Consider the following 21,898-nt stretch of genomic DNA (forward strand, 5'->3'; position numbering starts at 1 on the left):
CGAAAATTCGTAGACTAAAGATACGATTTCCCTGTAACGTCCAGACGTGGCGTCTAACGTCAACTATTACCAGACCGGACATAGTAATAAGCGTCTAGACGCGGCGTCATGACGTCGTGCTGTTCCACTCTTTGACGCTGCAGGGAAACCGTACCTTTGAAATTTCCACCTAACATTTTTTATTTACTTTTTGTAAACATAGTATCATTTTAAAGTATTTTGACTTTTTATAAAATAATTTAAAAATATTTAAAATATTTTATTTATTTTATAGTTTTTTTTTTGTAACTATTTTGTCCTACATAATAAAAAATTCCTTATACACTTAGTAGTAATCACAGCAATTTAAAAATATAAAAACACATAGTCAAGATTTTTATATAAGTATTTGAAGTTCAGTTGTTTACTAAACTAGATAAATAACAAGGTTACCTTAATTTATTTTAGTTATTATTTATTTTGTTTTAAACTAAATATTAACCAATAATAACTCTAAATTACAACAATTAGGTATTATCTGAAATAAACCACAATATATTGATCAAGTATAATACACTGATTTTCGTAATACAATACATAAACTTTTTACTATTTAATTTTATATTATTTTTAGATAGGTATTAGGTACTATTTTTTAATATCATATTTATTTTCCTTTTATGAAATATTAATAATGTTATGTGATAAATACTATATAATATGTCTGATACTCAAATATGAAGTGGATATTCCATAAAATGTAATAATAAATAGATTTAACATTTAACATTTTTCATTTATTATTATTTTCTATATTCAATAATAATTTTTAAAAGATATTTAGACTAATTTTAAACTATTCACAGCATCTACAGTAGTGAATTATAAGTAAGTTATATGCGAACTTTTGGTTATTATTATTTATTAGTTAAATTCACCAAATTAAGGAAATGCTAATATTTACAAATTATGAACTTATTTTGGGTCTGATTTTTTGAATTTTTATTTATGGTACTTAAAAATCTTTAAGATCATTTTTAAAAATTGTTCATGTAGTAAGTTATTACATGTAGTTTATATAGTTTAATATTAATTACTAAAATGATCAAATTACAACAGCCCTTATATTATTCAAACTAATTATCATTGACATATTACCCTCGGTTCAAAAAGCTAAATAACTCAAAAACTACTCGTTAGAATTTTAATTTTGATACATTAATATTTTCAGAAAAATAGGTATCTGTTAAAAAGCTTATAATAGAAAAGGGTGGTTGTCATTTATAAAACAGAAGTTAGTATCTCCGCAGGACAATCCCTGAGTCAGTAATAAAAAACATCTCAAGAATTTAAAAACGTGTGTAGTTTGTCTTTCAGTATATTTTATAATTTAAAAATTAGATTTTGAATAACTGCATTACCGAATAAAAAGGGAGCTAGCATGTTTAGTGAATCACTTTGTATTTAATATAATTTTTATCATGACCTCTTTATATTTTAAAGAAATTAAAAATTGTTTTAGTAATAATTTGCTCTTTCAAAGTAATAGTATCATACAAACAGCGCTAAACTGATGTTGGAAATTTTCTTTCAAAGTAGTTACATTTAGTTGATATATAATCATAGGCTGACATTAGCTTATTGTATTCAAGCCAAAATAAACCAATAAAATACAAAACTTTAAGTTTTCCAGTAACATTATTTCTATGTTTTAAATGAAATGTGTTAATTGAACTGTAAGAGCAAAGTAAAAATAAAATACATATAATACACGAACCGTATTGAAAAGTTGCTTAATAGTACCAATTTATTATATTCAATTTTCACGAATACATTGATTTAAAGTAAGAAACTACTACAAAAGTTTTCAAAAAATGATTGAATCGTTTATTTCTTCTTTAATTTATTTTTAATTTTAAAGTATATACCTATTTTGTACTATATTCTATAAAATAAGAAAAAAAGTAGAATTACAATTTTTCTCTGGAATTTATCTTAAATAACATAAATACTACAATATACACTATGTATATAATAATAACATAATACGTTCATAAAATACAGATACGATGATTATTCATTTTAGTGAAGATTATAATTTTTTTTTTAGAATTTGATCAACAAAATTCAGTAAGTACCTGAAATATTTGACAACTCTGTATGCTAGTATAAATATTATAAACGTTATAATAAATAAAAAGATTTTTTGTTTGGAACGTCACTAGATTTTCCCGTCACAAAGTAAAAACTTTAACATCACTCTTCAGAGTTTATGTCATAACTCATGATCAATGTAAAAAATAAATGTGTTTATATTTTTACAAACATAAAAATCTTTAAAATTATGTTAGTTAATTATGTGGCTGTACATTATGTAGACTGACAATAATTGTTAATATATAGGTTAAATGTATAAGTTAGGTACCCACTGATTTGGAGGCTTTTATTTCATATAGATTAGAGAAATTTGAAAAAATAAATTAATAAAACGAAAAGTTGAAATTAAATAGTGTGGGAGTTTTTTTTTGTCGTTTTTTTTTATATAAAGTTTCTTCAATAATTGTAGAATAATATAGTTTTTTAATTTTATCAACTCTAGTATTTATTTTCTTATTTATAGCGGCTATACAGGCCTACATTATTGGTCCGTTTTACATAGTCGTAAATTTATAATTACTAATTAGTCATAAGTCGAGCATTACGGCAGAATGTCCTCGAAAAAAGGTCCTCATATAAAGTATTCGATAATAACATCCCTAACAATGACCTTTAATTTAAACGTCCTTTTTAATGTTCTGTTTTTTGTATTCTCACGTAAATTATGTAATGTAATACATAAACAGTAAAATTACATAACAAAATAGATTAATAAAGATGAATGAGTTACATGAGTAATAAAATATATACTCGTATTTATAGATAAATCACGTACGTACATTTTAAATCATTTGTTATTTTTCGGAATAGATTTTAAGTTACAAGCAATAGCTTATTTGCAATAAACTATTGCCTGAAAGTACATCATTGAAATGTCGTTTTTGTCTATATTATGGTGGGTACTTTATGGTTTATAGTTGTTAAAGTCTGTAATATTCATTGGTACATTTCCTATCGTTTATTAATCAGCTGTTGTATTCTTATGGGACCAGACATTGTCTGAATTATAATTTAATGGATATCATGTTTTTATTTTTTTTTATTTGATCAAAGAACTTCTGTGTACAACGGACAACTAAAAGTTTTTAAAATTTACTACGGTATATATATATATTATTCTGCTGCATTATTTGTGCGTGGATTTTGTTTTAGTGTTTGTTCATACACGTCCCATATTTCTTTTGGAAATCTGGGAAGAATATAGATCAACGTTAGTAAAGTACCCCATGTCTACGAATATAAGCCAGTTTTAAGAAAGATGTGAATGGCACAATCATCAATAAACTATACATTATCGTCATATTTTATTTCTATTTCGGTTTTAGAATGTTTCGAGAATATAAAATCATTTCAACTAAGTAATACGGTGTTTTTATTTGAATTTATGATTTCTAAAGTCTATTTCAAATAATAATATGCACTAATGAAAAATATTTGAATAGAGAAATTATAATCTAGGACATATTATTATGTTTATAATGTAGTATATTATTGGATTACCGATAAAATTATTTTTATTTTTTTTTTTTGAATTATTTAGTCGAACTTCTATTTAGGTAGGTAGGTATTTAATGTTTTTATTGGAATATTTTATTATTGGTTTTTTTATTATTAGTAGTATAAAGTACTATAAATTTTAATTTGTGACCTTTTTTCGTGGAAATTCGGTTCTGAAACCCGTAAATTATACTCGCAATATAAACTTATTTTATCTGTATGTTTACTTAGCTACGTTTAAATATTTTGAATAAAAATCGGTGTTGACGCCGCAGTATCTTGATAGTTTTTTTAATGATAAAAATAATAATATGGCGTTGTTAATTGTTAAGTTTTATTAAAATTATTATATATTTAAAATGGTAATATTATTTATTTAATTTCACCTCTTTTATTTCGTATGTGTTTTTTTGTCCGTCCTGTAGGAGCGCATAATTTGCTGTGGGAATTAGGTGTAACATGGTAGGTGTCACGTATGGTGAGTATGTATGTGTTTTAAGAAAAAATGTTGTATTTTCTGTCTTTTATACTGAAGTATAGAATTCGGTTCGTTAGAATTGTAGGGTTCTGCGTTTATATTTGTTGTGAAACGGGTAATTTTATTTCTGATTATCTTGTTCCGAACATAAAATTATATCACGAACCTATTGAATTGTTAATACAATCGATATATTGTAAATTTACCAAAATGTTACATTAATGGATATTATTAGTTGTTAAATAGGTTAATAAGACAAATAATATATTAATTGAATAAATAAAATAATTGTATAAAATTATATATATTAACACAGTAAAACTAGATATATTTGAGGAAAGGTTTTTTTCAAACCAACCGTAGATATTTATAAAAAAATATATTATATTACTCAGGTTATAATATTTTATATAGGAATATATGTTGATTTCTGAAGTATTATAACAATAATAATGTCATAAAGCTATATTGGTAAAAAGCTTTTAATGTAATAACACGATGTTTATATTATTATATTATAACAAAAACAATCTGGTGGACATATATTATTCTTAAAAGGTACATTTACAAAGTATGTTTTTATAACGCAGTTGCAAACAAGTGGTTTTCGCAGTAAACGACGTCTGGATTTTATGTATAGTACCTTTTATTTTTATATTTGGCACAATATCAAACCTTTTATCGAGTAGGTACATTGCGTATGTTGTTAAACGATGAAAGGCACCGGATAGAGATTCTAAAATTAAAAACGTCTTATCCAGCTTATAGGAGAGATTGTTAAACTTAATGCCATTTACATATAATAAAATAAAATAAGGAAATAAACGGTTGGTTTAAAAAATGGATAGATAATTATTAACATATTCATTGTTCAAATCATAAAATAATCATAATATTAGTATAATAGTTATTAATATATGTACAAAAGTACAACAGTACAACACTTATACAACGAATACTTCTATATATTTTATAATGTTTGTTTACTAAAAATTAATTATTCTTGATTTATTTAAAGTGAATATTTTTATAAATGTCTTGCTAGTAAGTGTTGTTTTTGTTTAATTTTTTCTTATTCAATTTTTTCATATAGGTATAAATATCATAACGTTTAATAATAATCATTATTTTTCAATTCAATATCCACATCGATTTATGAATGTAGATTCTTATTTACTATTATATTTCTTAAACCGATTTACTCAAGTCCTATTTATCTGTCTATACCTGTAAAATAATTTTTCAAATTATACAAGTTTTAATTTGAAATAAAATAATATTTCACGTATATTAAACAACATAAAACCTAAATAAGTATCTAATGGTATAATTCTTTTTTCCGGCTATTAGGTTATTTAATTTTAGCGAATTGAGTTGTATTTATTAATACAACAACTAACTCGTTATTCATAATAAATCCGTTATATTTTTATTTTAAATCATTTTAAATGTAAACAACAACAATTTAATTAAGATTTTTGTGAGTTTATATAAGAATGAACGTGAAGCTTTTCAAATATTCTCAAAAGCGCGATACCCTGGACAGATGTCCCACTTTCCCTACTCTTTGTCGTCTCTGAACTTACACAGAGTATTATGGTATTAAACTACAGTTATTATATTTAACTAAATATATTATTTTTTAAAGATTAACAGTATTGTATAGTTAATATTATAGTATAAAATGAAATTATTTCACCTAGATATATTACATATTATAAAATGCCCAACCAATATAATATGAACACAAACTCACAAACCACTTTTACATAAAACATTTTTGTAATAAATTTGAATTAGTTCAACATACAAATCACGTTTTGTTTATAATGTCTGCGTATAAAATATTTTGTAGTATTGACTGCTTTTATATTCTAATGGAGCCGATGTGATTGAACTCATTTATATTTGAGTCAAGCGAATTACACTATTACATGTATAATTTTAATCAGTCGATGTGTGTATAAGTCGTTACTTATCGGCATATTTATATATTATATCGAGTAAAATATATTACATAGATACTGTATAAAAGGTGATCTATTTAAATGTAATCTACACTAAATATATTGAGTTTTAACTTAAAAAAAAATATATTATATAATACTTTGATGCTATTGCAAAACAACATTTTTGGAGAAAAAAATATTTCTTAAATTTTTTAAATTTTAAATTTATTTGAATTTCATATTTCAGAGTAGGATATTTTTTAGTGTTAACTTTGCAATAACAAAATAAATATTGAATTTTAAACGAATAGTTATAAAATAGTTAATTAGTTATAATAGTATATAAAGTTGGAGTTAAACACGAAAAATTATTCTAATTTATTCATTCTAAGTGTAAGTGTTATTTTAATAAAAATCGATTTAAAATTATATATTTAATATATAAATAATTATAAGTCGTTTCACAAATAAATTGTAGAAATAATAAAGTTAAAAAGAAATTTCTTTAAAATTACTAATTTTGTTAATTATTATTCTTGCCGTTAAATTATAAATTGTTATTATTAACTAATTTATTGTTATAAAATAACATTTTATCTCAGATTTTGAATTTATTAAGAAAGAAATAATATCTGGGAAAAGTATACGTATTTATAAATAGATTACTTTAGTAGTAAATATAGTACAATGTTGACATTATATTATATAGTTCAACAACGTTAAAATGCCTTTACCGATAAAATAATAATATTCGAATGTTATTTTTAATAAATAATTTATTCTACACATACAGTATACACACATAAACAATTATGTTTTTACCAGTTGTGCCTATATTAATAATATTCTGGATTGGGTGTTTTGATTTTTGGGTCTGACTAAATAATTTATAAAAGTTTTGTATAAAGATAATTCCAAGTGAATTTCTTAAAAGCTAGACATTTTGACTAATTTTAAGAACTAAAAAGGACAAAGGTATGCTATTAGATATAAATCTTCGTAATTCATAATCAGCGTAAGGATCTCATTTATTATAAATGGATTTGTAACTACCAATTCACCTCATACAATTCATTTTAAACGAAATCCTCGCTTAAATTCTTTGAATCCAAGAGTTTATACATTATAGAATACTCCAGAATTACATAACTTTCATTTAGACGTAATGTTTTGATAAAATTTAAAACAAAATGTTTTGGTTTTTATTTTTCCCCCTGAATAATTATACGACAAGTGAATGTAACTTAATTGGAGTTCAAATTTAATATTCAATTATATAGTATGGTATTTTGCATTATCATAGGCATTCAATTTTTCATTACAGTAAGTACTGAGTATAATTATCATGGTATGAATATTTTTTAAATTAAAGAAAAAAAAATATTAATTTAACATTATACGTTTAAACATTTAAATTATAAACAAAATCAATTTATTTATTAGGATCGACTGAATGGACAGCAATTCATTTGTTAGTATTTTGTTTACTATTAATAATAAATATAATCCTATCAGATAAACTAAATAATTAGAAATTACGATCTGTAAAAAAAAAAAAATGATTTATATAATAATATTATCCGAATAAATTAAACGTGCAAAAAAAGTTCTACGTCAATTTAACGCTGTTAGTTAATTTCATCGAAATATATACACATCATAATTTATTATATAATATTATATGATTTACCAAGCATGATGATTACTAAATATTTCGTGTTCAATAAGGCACTTATTTAAAATATGATTTTTGGAATTATTAAATATAATTAAAGGCCAAATTTTTAAACTCTTGAGATTTTTAATATTTCTATTAGGTTGCTGTGGAGATACAAGCTACTGTTCTTCGAATGGAAAGCTCCTTTTTAATTATGTTGACATACACAAATTAAAAACCTAACGAGTAGTTTTAAAATTATTTAACTTCGTGTATTAAGGATAATAAGTTCATGATAATGAGTTTAGAAGATAATATTATGAGTGTTATGATAAATGAAAATTCTACTAATTTATTTAAATAACAATAATCACTTATAATAATTTCTAAGTTTAATAACAATTTTCCGATATTTTATTCTATATTACATAGGTATTTTATATTTTTGTAGAGCATTTTTAAAGGTTAACCATTTTTAAGAACAATTGTCTTTAGTATAAACATGATAATAGCTGAAGAATCACTTGTTTAAATTTTAAATTAAGTACAACAAAATTAAAAAAAAAAAAAAAACTTTTCACTAAATAATTTACAGTAAAAAAGGAGGGTTCTCATTTGAAAAATAGAAGTATGTATTACAACAAATGAAAACAGAAAAAATCTCAAGAATTTGAAATTATGGTCTTAAAGTATATTAAAAATTCCAAAAATCAGAATCTGAATAAATTCATTATTAAACGAAAAATATAGTGAGCATGCATTTTACTCTTCGTCTAGCCATTGTACATAATGACCAAAAATAATGGGTAATTGTGTTATAAAAGACTTAAACCTTTTTTTATTTTTAATTAATATTTACAACTATTTATTTTGTGTATACAATATTATGTATACAATATGAATGTAACAAAAAAAGCAATATATTATATTATAATTTTGATTAAGCTATTGGTTTTTATAGTATTGGTATAATTTAAAATAATAATAAATTATATTATTATATTTTATAAAATAAAATTTCGTTGTATTATAACAATTTAATCCACTTAAACATTCAATATTATTTGAATTTTTTTTTCAAATTTTGCATAATATTTTAAATTATCTTTTTTAAATATTAAATAAAATAATTTCTATAAAAAAATTCATAGTAACGAAACGTATAAAATGTTGACCGATCCGTTGAATCGTATAATTTCAATTGATCTGACATTTTATATTATATCTGCGGCTTAGGATGTCGTCGGCATACCTTCTGATAAAGTTGTCACGTGTCAATAAGACGTGTATATAAATTATTATCTTCACTATATTATTACAGTCTACGAGATATCAAAATCAATATTGCAATATTTATACAACTATTGAAATACAGTCATTACTTGGATACCGACGTGAGTGAATGTAAACGATTATCGTTATCGTCGTACAAGAGAGCACATGTCCAGAAAAATACCATCTACGCGTACTACCTCTCTTAGTACTTATCTCTCCGAAAGAAATACTAAACATTTACATTGCAGTCAATTGCAGGGCACACGCGACGTCGGCATTGTATGTCCAGACAATGTAATTAAATTAAAAAAAAAAAAACAGATTTAGCTCGGCTCAAATTATTCGCTTTGACCGCAACTGCATATATACATTATATATTGGCCCGATTCTCGTCAATCGGCGATTTCTCCGGGTATATATGTTATGTGTATTAATAGATTATCTATAATTAGTGTTGAATCCGTAGAACATTTTGTATAGGTTGCGCAAATGATTATGGAATGCGGACATTTACTACAAAACGACAAACGAATGTGGTGCCCAGTAAAATTACGTTTTAATTGTATGTTTGCGTCGGTATATGTATATACGTATAGTGTCGGTGCGCGTCGCTCATCGTTGCACCACCCCGTTGTCAGTCAACGAAACTGGGGCCAGGAACGTCGCGTAGTCGAATGGATTCTACAGCGAAAGCGCCAATAATATTCTGAAATCCGAATTACAGTAATAACGACGATATATATTATATCGACGAGCGCGTATATGATTTGTATTGCTATTAAATTACAGTTGATATCCGAGCCACAACATAATTATAGTATAATAACCGTGTGTACAATTTGTGCGGTATATACCTGTATAGACATGATCGTCATATAATGTGTTCGTACCGTATGCCAGGATGATGGTATTTATTAAAAAAACGGGACTAACCATTATGGCTCAGAGCTTAAACAAAACTTTCAAAATATGAAAAGTGATTTTCATATTTTAATTTTTATTAATGGGATTTTAGAGACGACGGTTGCTGGTTATATCTAATAAAGGTTCTCACCTTTCCGCCTTTGGTTTTTTTGTGATGAATGGGGGGGGGGAAGCAGGGGTTAATAATATTTTACCGCGCAACACGCTAATATATGGGACATATCAATATATCGTATGCTTGTTGTTGACATCTGTTCGTTGTCACTCGACACTCATTACACTTACAAACTGTTGTTTATAATTATTATTAATTTTGGTTTGAATAAGAACACAATGTAAAATAGTAAAATGATTTATTTATATTTTTCCGTTGTACAGGTCTTGATTTTACGAACACTCCAATAAGTATAACAATATGGATATAACGGTATAATATACTAAAAATGGCGAACAAAATGCTTCTTGTTCGGAGATTGTCGGGATAAAGGGCATGATACTCGAAAAAGCAACAATTTCGTTTTAAACGTTACATGATTAAATTGGACGGTTCGCCGTATACCGTAGGATTTTGGCGATAGTTCTACCCACGCGCTCTCGGAAAATGTTCGTATAGTGAAATCGAGTTTATGCAAACGTATAACCCGATACACAACTAATTATTTTTGAGATTATATTTTTATTCATTATACCCCGAAAAAATGATAAACAAATGAAGTCTAAACCTAATCATTCAATCAATGTACCTTAATCATCGAAAAAACACGAAATTAATCATCGATTAGTCAATAAAATAATCGAATAGTATAGCATAGTAAGATGAACACTACTGGACTATGAGTTATGTATGTGATATAATATAATATATTCATATTATGATTGATGTATAGGACATGCTGTCATGTTAGTATAGATTAATCGATTAATGTATATATCTGCGGTCATTACCTTTAGATTTCGAAATTTCATTCGATGTGATTGTATTTTAATTTGCGTAATACACGTTAAACTTCACCCTCGAGCCACAATGATGATTTGGCCGCAAATGGCCGATTGTAATGTTAACATCCTATCACATAATACCACTATTCAATTAGTGTTTTTAAATATAAGTAATAACCGTGTAGTGATCTGTGTTTTTCTCCCATTTTATATACCAACCCACATTGTTTCTCGATTATGAGCTGATTTGTAATTCTATGGCCATGTCCATAATATATGAAAAATACACCCCCATGGGTGCATAACGTGATGTGGTTGTTGTGTTTTATTTACGAACTCAGCAACATTTTTGGTATACTCATACAATAGACAACTTAATAATTAATAGTCACTGCCATCCCAGTAGTTAGTTTTCTATGATTTGAGCATCAACTACAAAGTTATAATTGGCTTTTTTTATCATACATTTATATTTGCTTCAAACAAGTGATTATATTGATTTTATATATGATAAATTACTTATAGCTTTAACTATAAAAAATGAAAAGAAATACAGTTATCTGTCAATTAGGGTATGGTTTATGTAAAACATTTTTTTTTTTTTATTGGACTACCTATTTTATTTAATGTAAATATAATATAATTAAATACTTCACCATTTTTAATTTTACGGATAGCTGTTTGCTTAAACTTTGATTTTGTTAAAGTACAAATTAATACTGTTAACTGTCACACTATCCTACATACCGTACGTACTTATTAAATAAAAAATACGTAAATAGAATTTTTGGTATTTCTTGTTTTTATTAATTTAAAATTTGAGCCTTTGAGCCTTTAAGGCAGAATTAAATAAAACTGCAAAAAGTTTGTTTTGCTGTATATTAGGTATTGTATAATAAAAATTTTAATAATTATAATATTATTTCTGATAAAATTCAGTGGTCTTAGGCTGTATAGGAGGCGAAGATCTCTTTATGGAAATTAAATTATTAAATAGTGATGGCATAAGAATCTGATGCTAGAAGCATTTTTTAATAAAAAAAGACAATAAAAATTATAAAAATATAATTGTCTTACTACTTATAAAATTATTTAAAACAATAACATTGTATACTTAAAACTGAACTTTTCCAGCCTTTGTTTGATTAAAAAAAAAACAATTCTTTAGTGTTTTTTTTTTTTTTTTTTTTTTTAATGTCATGATAAACGTACAGTGGGGTTCTAAACTTCAAAAGGTCTCTAAATACGCCACGCTGATAACAATACAATTAATTATTAACTTATAAATTAATATCGACAAGCCGCTAAGTAATCAGAAAAAAAAAATTCTATTAAAAAGTAGTTACAGGGAATTTTATTCCCGTTTTTCCATAATAATATTTAAAATAAAAAATTCTGATTATTTATCTCCTCAAGTTAGTACAAACTAGATCCGGTTTTCTAATTGGAACTACTCTGAAAGCCAAGGATCAAAGCCCCTTTACTGCTATAAAACCCCGAGACAGACAAAAACGGACAATTTTTGAAAAACAACACGCACTCGTCATTCGGCAAAAAATGAATACGCCATCGCTCCGTTCAGAATAATGATGATAATAATAAAAAAAAATTTAGAAAATTACGGCGTCGCGTTTAAAAATAATATATTACCCCGTGGACTGCACATGGCGATATCATCGATCGCATACATACATTATACATTATATGGGTAGTTCATTATGTTATGTATAATATATGATTTGGTCAACGGTAATACCAACTATCGCCTCTTATACCTACCGTGATAAATGTCTACCCACCGCAGGGCGGCGGTCCGCTCTTGCGGTACATTCGAACGCGTGGCGAATATACCTATAATACCCTATACACGCATTGTGCGAGTCAATTTATGGCACCTCAATAGTTGTAATCGTCTTGTACGTAAACTATTTTAAATTGAGTTTGTCTCGAACCTAATGTCGTGCATTTGTATTCACCGAGTATAGTGTATACTCGGTATACGGTATATTATATTATTATTACAACTATACGGTAACCTGTCTATATATACGAAAACTGCACACACGCACGTGCGCTCGCCGAGAAAGCAATATCATCAGTTTCGCATATACTATATATATATATATATGTGTATATATATAAATGTTTATAGTAATGTATCGCGGGATCAAATAGAAGAAGAGCTAATACAATAAATGGTATATTATGTCGGTCGGGAATCCATTGTTTTGTATACCCTTATAGCCGTGATGTTGTTACAGCGATTTTGTTCGTCTATGTACCGCCGCCGCTGCCGTCGCAAATCGATAATGTAATTACAATTGTATATTAACTTTGCGATATTATGTATACTTTAAACTCGAGGAAACATTAAATCAATTAAGAGACGCTATATTATATCATTATGAATATTCAGAATAATATGCTGTTATGCGTCTATTTTGCGATTAACAAATAATAATAATATAAGTTATAATGTTATAGAATATTGCAATACTGTGGACTAAATAATATTGTGTAATTTGATTTATGTTAATATTAATTTTGCTTTTAAAACGTTTTCATACTGTGCATCAGATCACCGAATTTCATTATTGTTTTAGTATTGTTTATCTGTTTGTAGGTATTTATAATGATATTTATTAGCAATTTAGTGAATTTTTTTTTTAATGTATTTGACATTTTAACAATTCACTGTTTAAATTTTAATAACATTTTGAATATCAAGGTATTTATCGTTATTAGTTTTGTATTCATTAAGTTTATTTGAAATAATCCCGATCATCACGAATCATAGTAATGCAAGACAAATTATAATGTAATTAATTTTAACGTTTTCTGACATTATATTTTTTTAAGCCTTTAAGCATCTAGTTAAAACGAAATATGTACTTATGAATAAAATTACATTGTTTTATTCTCTTGTTGACATATTTACGGTACTTTTCAAGAGATCATTCTAGAGACATTTTTGCAGCGATTTCCGATAATTAGCCAAAACTTATTATGGAAATAATAATGATAGAAATGTCTACCTGCCCATAATGGAATTAATTGATATTAATCGGTAAAAATGTTTTGTATTTCAACCAAACGATGGAAAGTTTTAATTTTTTTTTTTCTGAAAGTAAAGTCTAACAAATTGCAAAAACTTTGTATCATTATACATTTCTATAGTAAAATAAAAATATACTTATGCATAATGTATGAAGTAAAATAAGATGGTGCGTTGGTTTCAATTTGTTATCAATCAAATACACGAGGTGAAATTACATCTAACGATGATGTTTCATTTTTTTATACAACAATAAAATTCTGTTGTTTAACATAACTTAATGGTAAAAAGATTTATACCTTAACCATTAAAGAAAAATATACATATAAAAATAAACAAAAATCATTATTAATTTAAATTCAACACAATAATTATATATTAAATATAGTTCTTAAGTCCTATAATGAATCTTGAATTATAATATTATAATAATAAAAATAATAATATAAAAAGTATAGTAAACCAAAGGTATTTTAATTTTATTATTTTGAAAATGTATTATTAAAATATATATATTCATCATGGTTTGTTTGATATTAAAAATAAATTATTATTTTAACTATGATTTATCGTTAATGTGTACCTATGTTTGTTTGATTATCATAATATAATATACTTCTTGTACTATGTAATCTAAACTCGAAATACTTTGTTACTGATATAATTATATAATATTTTTATTATAAAAATTACTCAAATAGTAGAATAAGTGCCTAAAGCTGTACGGTATGTACGCTATAATATTTTAACAATATGTCAAATCTGTTATATTTAAAGAAAATATCGTCTTTTAATGGAAGTCTTATAATTGTATATTCTATTCATTGTAAAACTATTCGTGTACACTAAACCTACATGGCTACATATATTATAGTATAAATGTAATAGATATTTTCAATCCATTTTAATATTTTTTAACTAATCATCATTCAAACAACGGTAAAACGTAATAATAAAACGACCACAGTTTTTGAAAACACTGTATTAGGTACATTTAGAATAAAATAATATATACATTTGTAATTGAAACTTTAGTTCACAATTTTTAAATATTATTATTATTATTTTTTTTTTTTTTTGTAAGAAATGATTTAAATTAAAACATTTTACATTTAAAGCCCAAAAATTTCAATTGGTTCTTCATCGAAAAAAAATTGTTTCTAACCCAAAATTATAATAAAAAAATAAAATACGACTAAAACGGCGAGGGACACTAAAAATACTACGTCATAGAATCTCCTTGATCTGGAAATCCCTCAAAATAAGACCGGATAAGAAGTTTGAAATGTATTCGTACTTATGTGGGTCATATCCCGTTTTTTATCAGAGATCCGACTTGACGGTTTCCTATAGATTTTGTCAGGTACATATTAGTTTGTTACATTTAGTGATGCTATAAATAATTTTTTTATTAGATAAATAATATAAAGATTGTCGAGTGCATCAAATATATAATATTATGTATAATTATATATATAAAAAAAAAATAAAAACATGGTGGGTTAAGTATTTTATCAAAAACACAATATTTGATGGGAAGTTGTAAATACATAAAGCAATAACTTTAAGCTAAGAAAAAAATTATTAGTCAATAAATAAGGTATTTTACAGAAATAATGAAAAAAAAATATTAGTTAAGTGAATGGAATAACTTATGAATAATAAAAAGTTTTAAAATTCGTTTAATACTTACTGTTTTTTGTATATGTAATAAAAGGTCCGTTTAGAATCTGAAAAATAATATTTATCTATTTATTGTTATATATATATATTATTGTATGGTTTATTTTTACCATCAAGACTTAATTAAATCGAATTGAAAATTATAAAACTAAATGTTATGTAAAATTTAAAAATCTGTACAAATAAAGAACGGCATTCTAAAGTTGTAATGTTTTTTTATCAAAAAAATGCAACTTAAGGAACACGTCTATAATAATCCTTTTTAGTATTTAAATGCATTTGCCATGCTATCTGATGGCAGGCAAAAATTATACAATACGTTCTTATAGCATTTAATTTAAATTATGTATGTATGTATAAATATATATATATGTACGATTATAATACAATTGTATTAACGTATAGGTTATAATTTTATTTAAATAGATTTTTTCTGTTAATAATTTCACTATAAATAGTCTGCACGTATTTGTGTAGGCACAAATATATAATTTTAGAATCTGATAGTTTCTGACCATACCTAAAAGTTATATTCATAGCCAACATCCTGAAAGCAAGGCAGCTTTTAAATTAAATTTTATCTAGGTAAGCTTATTGAATCCTAAAATTATAATTAGTGAATTAACCATTCAGGCAATTATATGTCTATTGGAGATAATCAGGGTTGACTGAACTTACAAATTATGTATTTGTGTTTACAAAAACTTACAAATGACTTATCAACTAATTAATTATTTAATTATAATCTAAACTTTACAGACTATACGATGTATTCGATGTACTATATAATGGCATATTGTAACTATACAGTTTATAAAATACAAATTTGAATATTATATATTATATTGTATTGTACATTTTGTACATGTTAACAATAGAGCTACAAGTTTGAAGAATAAATTACTTGTATTTTATCAGTTTTATCTGATTTCTAATGAGTACTGAAGTAATTTCTAATTAGAAATAGTTCTCATTTTTGTATTATTTTGTTTTAAGAGCGATTTCAACTTTCAATCAATTGAAGAGAACCATTATTTAAGTATTATTTAGTTGATCATCAATATTTCATCTAAAACAAAATTAACTAATATAAAATGCATATCAATATTAGAAACAAAACTATACGCAAATACAGTGGTTTAATTTATTTATTTTGATTTTGTATAATCATTCTTTGTACAATTTTCAATTTTTTTAATCTTTAAAAAAATGTATTTCCCTATTATAAAATAAGTGTGAACATATTATTATGGTAACTGGTGTATTATACAATATTCAGTATAGTTAAATATAGTTTTTATTATTGATTGTCAAAAATAGAATGAGTCGTTTATTTATGTTTTTTTTTTTTTTTTGTTTAATATAAAGTCTTTACAAGTATTAACAATAAAACATTCATCGAAGAAATATTGGAAATAACAGTGGCACATGCTGAGAGCTTGCAGTAGCTTTCAGAATAGTATAAAATATTGAAAAATAAAATAGAATTCCATATGATTTCAAATTTAAATATAATATAATTTATATTCATCGTAAGTATGCTGACAATCCGTAAATATTATTTAATTAATTTTCATACGTAAACAGACTTATATAATTGGATAGTAACTTGTTGAACTCGTATTTAATGGATTATTTATTTTAAAGGTATTCATTTCTTCAATTTGCGTATAAATAGCGAAAACGAAAACTATGAAGTAAAGAATCTTGTACAAATAAATACATACTATTGTACTGAAATAATTTTTATAATAATGATTATATATCATTCCTTAACATATATTATTTCAACGAACTTAAAGATGCACCCGCCAATTTCATAGAGCGGAATACATATTCAATTTGCAGTTTGTTTTCTAGTTCAGTTTTAATTGCCGACTTTATTAACTATATTTCACGTTCCTACACGCGAGACGTATTGGGCATTCGTCTTCTCATCAAAATTGTATACAATCCGGTAAATTAAATGTAAATCCTTTTCGAGAACTATTCGTAGTGCGTATAGACGTACGCAGAATAAATATACGAGTATATGTATACATATATACAAGCACATACACACATACATACGACTACACGAGAGAGAGAGAGAGAGAGAGAGAGACTGCCTACAATGCTCGCAGAGATATGTTTAATTCACTAGGAGACGCGTTTCGTTTTTGGTAATCGACCCAACAACAGCGGCGGAAGGCCAATGGACTAGAATCCGGAGACGCACTCTGAAAACGTTTAATTAATCATTCCGAGACTTTTGCGTATCTATGCGTGTGTGTCGGGTACCGCGTATCTGAATATATAAGACCGCGGAGAATTAAATAGAAGAGGTATCCGATTAACAATAGAAAAATAAATGTAAACCACTTATTGCGAACTAGCGGCCGCTGGGCGGCGACAAAGAAAACGTTCATTGTTTGCGATAAAAGTTTAAAAATTGTTTTTTATTATTGTTACTATTATTATTATTTTTTTTTCTCGCAAACAAAGTTCCGCAGAAGATATTTTTTAAAAATAAGTGTCTCGTAGACAATGGACAACGAAAAGAGAAAACACGAATTACGTATACTCGTTGTCGTATTATTTCTGAACAAAATTCAAACTACTATGCTGTGTATATATGTATATTTATGTCGCACTAATCCATTATTGTTATAATACGATTTACGCTGTTGATATCGTACATTACGCCATAACCAGAGGAAGTGACATACTGTTCACCGTACCGGAGTGTGTGAGTGTGTACATTATTATTCAATTGTACTTAATATTACATAAGTTCTACGATAAGAAAAACCTGCGAAAATCTCTTTTACTACGCGTTGTTCTGAAAATATTGAAAATAAAAAAAGCACATCGTCGTCGTATATGCGACATTAAAACAAGCCCTTCGTCGACACTATTGAGTTTATTATTATATCGTACAAAATGTATTTTTATATAATATAATATTCCAAATGAAAGTACACAATTATTGAATTATCTGTAAGATACAACACCCTTTTATCAAATAATTATTTATTAACTATTATCTCGTCGCATTAACAGTTATAGTGCCAAGTGCCAACCGGTTTGTCTCGACGTATAACAGATCCAATTTTCATTTCATCTTCTGGTTTTTTTTTTTGTATTCGGCTTACTATTACTTATTATTATTGGTGGTTTTTGCATTTATACGAATTTTCCACTTGTTAAAAATAAGGTAAATATGATAATCGAGAACAAGATGTTTTTTATGCATAATATAATAGTATATAACTACTTTAAACTTCTTGTAACAATATTGAATATATTGAAATAAAAAATAATAATAACAATAAAAGTAATGAGGAATATAAAATAAAAGTTTTTTCATAAGTACAATTTGAATACTAATATACTATTTCTTTTATATTTTGTAGTGTTTCAATAATTATTATTCTGACTAAAGTTTAAAATACCATTTCGTATATTTTTTTTTATTTGAATTCTAATTTATTAAAACTTAATTAACATTGACAATTATTCATATTTTCATATTTTTTGATGTATAATATATATTAAATGATGTTAAATATGCGTTATAATGTGCATGTGTTGCACGTCTTGTGGTCTTACTAGTGTATTCTTGCAATAATTGTTGTAGCGATGTTTCATTCCTATGATTACCGTAAAAGGTTTCGCAAACTAAACAAATCTTACAAGAAATGATGGTTTTGAAGTTTTTAATAATAATACGTTTCATTTTGAAAAGATTTTATTTTTAATTAAAAAATTGAATATATATATACAAGGAAAATTACAAAGATGATGAAACGCATTTGAAAAATTTTTTTTTTTACTAAAAAAAAGTAAAACAAATCTTTTAAACACGAATCATTTTAAACACGTTATAAAAATATGTAGGTACATCGAGTATAAACGTAATAATGTTTAATACTCGACGTTCTACTTTTTGTTAAGTGGATACTCACTATAAAATATCATTCAAAGGAAAAACGATTTGAATTGTTTTTAAAGTTAAAAATCTCAAAAGGTATCAAAGCGATATTTGTTATTTATTATTTGAAGAAATCCAATTAAAGTAGAACGTGAATAATTTCCATTTTATTGTTTGTGAAAAAGCAATAAATCACATTTAAGAAAAACAAACACACAGTAAGTGAATGGCACATATTGGAGAATAGAAAAAAAAACTCATTTGTTTGTTCTAGATGGTGATTGGAAAATCGCAAATTATTTAGAATTTGTAATGGTTATATCGAAACAATGTTTGTTCTTAATAGTATATTATTTGAAATTATTAAAACATCCAATGTTGGTTTTTTTATTGTTTATTTTGTGAGCTTAAATTTTTTGAAATGTTGGATTCGAAAGTTGATGCTTAGATTTGATATAGTTTGAAGGATATAATTTTGATATGACAAAATGCGAATTGTTCATACAGCTGTAAAACAATTATGAATAATTCTGGAAATAACGTTAACATCGATAGTATAATAATTTTGAGAGATTTGATAACATTTGTAAATGAGAAAAGGAAATTAAATAAAGATAAATATAATTTAATATATAAGTCAAATTTACGTTTCGTTAGGAGGCTGTCAAAAATGACTGACAAAAACTGCCGAAGCGATTAAGAAGTTTATCATTAAGAATTATTCCTTTAAACCATTGTTATTTTATTGCCTTTATTGTATATTTCTATATATATTTATTGAATTAATAAAATTAAACTTTAAACTTTTAACAAAACTATAATTGAAAAATTATACATTAACTTTAGATTGTGTTATTTTGGGTTTTGTGTACAATTTGATTGATTCTACCTAAACTAAACAGTAAAAATAAAACAGGTATACTTATGATGCAAGTGTCCGGAAAACTTCTTTTACTTCGGCTCGGATCAATCTTGTGAAAATGTGTTAAAGAGATTATACTTATTGTTCAGTGTATGCATATATATTATATATTTTTTAAATAAATGATTTATCATCATGGAAGTATTGTAATATCGTCCTTTTAATGTTATGTTCTCCTTATACATATATATTTTTTTAATCGTTTATTCAGAGTTTTTCACAAATTTACATGAATATTTCATGGTAGAAATAATATTCACAAGTGTATAGTTATTATTAAAATTCTAACATAGTTATAACAAATAATATGGTATGTATAAAAACCGATAAAAACAAAGTTACTTTAAAATATTATTTTCATAAAAAAAATCATAAATAAATTATTTGGAGTTTGAATTAATGCAAAATACCTGAATAAATTGCGAACAACTGTATACGAAATATAGATACCATACCTCAATTCGTATAGGAAGTATAATTAATTTTTAATTATGAACAAACGCTATTTTAGCAAATGCTTAAATTTATAGCAGATGACATTTTGTCGAAGTCAATTTTCAAGGAGTATACGTAATTTATTATTGACGTATTATAAATAGACATATGTTTATTTATCATTATAAAATATTAATGTAAATAAATATCGTGTATTCAAATAAACATCATTTTTTTGTTGTATTTAATCAATTTTCTTTCACAAATTCAGTTTAGAAAAATTAAAAATAAACATAGATTTCACCAAAGTTGAAAAGCACCAGCCATTTGAGTCAAATTTGTATTAATTATGGCCAACTATGGAATGTCTATATTAAAATTAGGAAAACTTCTTGTATTGACCTAATAAGAGTTAAAAGTTAAACAAAGTTAGAATAAATAATACATTTATATTGGCTATTGTTGGTTACAATACATACATTTCAATCAAGGATCTAATGAACTTTTATGGTAACTGGTGACTCAGATAATATATGTTATATGTTATTCCTTTGACGATAATCTGTAAAATCACGGATTAACAAAGTTTATTTAAAAAAAATATAAAATCTGATAAAAAGGTTACAAGGTTTTTTTTCTAAAAAGCATTTTTTGTTTTCAGATGATGCAAGTATGAATTAAGCTGAAATGGCGTACTATTACTTGATTGACCGACTTTTATCGTCGTGAGTTAAAATTCCCAAGCTCAAATGATATAATTAAATATATATTAACTAATAAAGGTATAATAAGATATATAAGATATTGTATGCATTATTTTTATATTCAACTACTCAGTACCTATATGGCTAAATGAAAATATAATATACTCAAGATAACATTATATATATATAAAAAAAACAGAACGAATTTCAATTAAAGAGTAATTTAATATAAAATGGATTCCAACTTTGGTATTTAAATTAAATAAAAATGACAATAATCTACCGTTATTTATTTACGAATAATAATTAAGCAGGTACAGAAAAAATTTAA

General features: G+C 25.2%; 1 protein-coding gene across 6 annotated transcripts in view; it reads right to left on the bottom strand.

Annotated features, from left to right (window-relative positions):
- The window catches only part of LOC132922309 (leucine-rich repeat-containing protein 24-like), a 153,868-nt gene that overhangs the window by 50,431 nt on the left and 81,539 nt on the right, over window positions 1-21,898 (bottom strand). For 3 of the 6 annotated variants that reach the window (XM_060985764.1, XM_060985763.1, XM_060985761.1), the window contains one exon: window positions 15,604-15,640. The exons of the other annotated variants lie outside the window; for them this stretch is intronic. The gene's annotated coding sequence lies outside the window, so the exon portion shown is untranslated. The remainder of the gene's footprint in view (window positions 1-15,603; window positions 15,641-21,898) is intronic. 6 annotated transcript variants of the gene reach the window in all.

The sequence above is a fragment of the Rhopalosiphum padi genome, chromosome 2 (assembly GCF_020882245.1).
Source record: "Rhopalosiphum padi isolate XX-2018 chromosome 2, ASM2088224v1, whole genome shotgun sequence".
Classification (NCBI taxonomy): domain Eukaryota; kingdom Metazoa; phylum Arthropoda; class Insecta; order Hemiptera; family Aphididae; genus Rhopalosiphum; species Rhopalosiphum padi.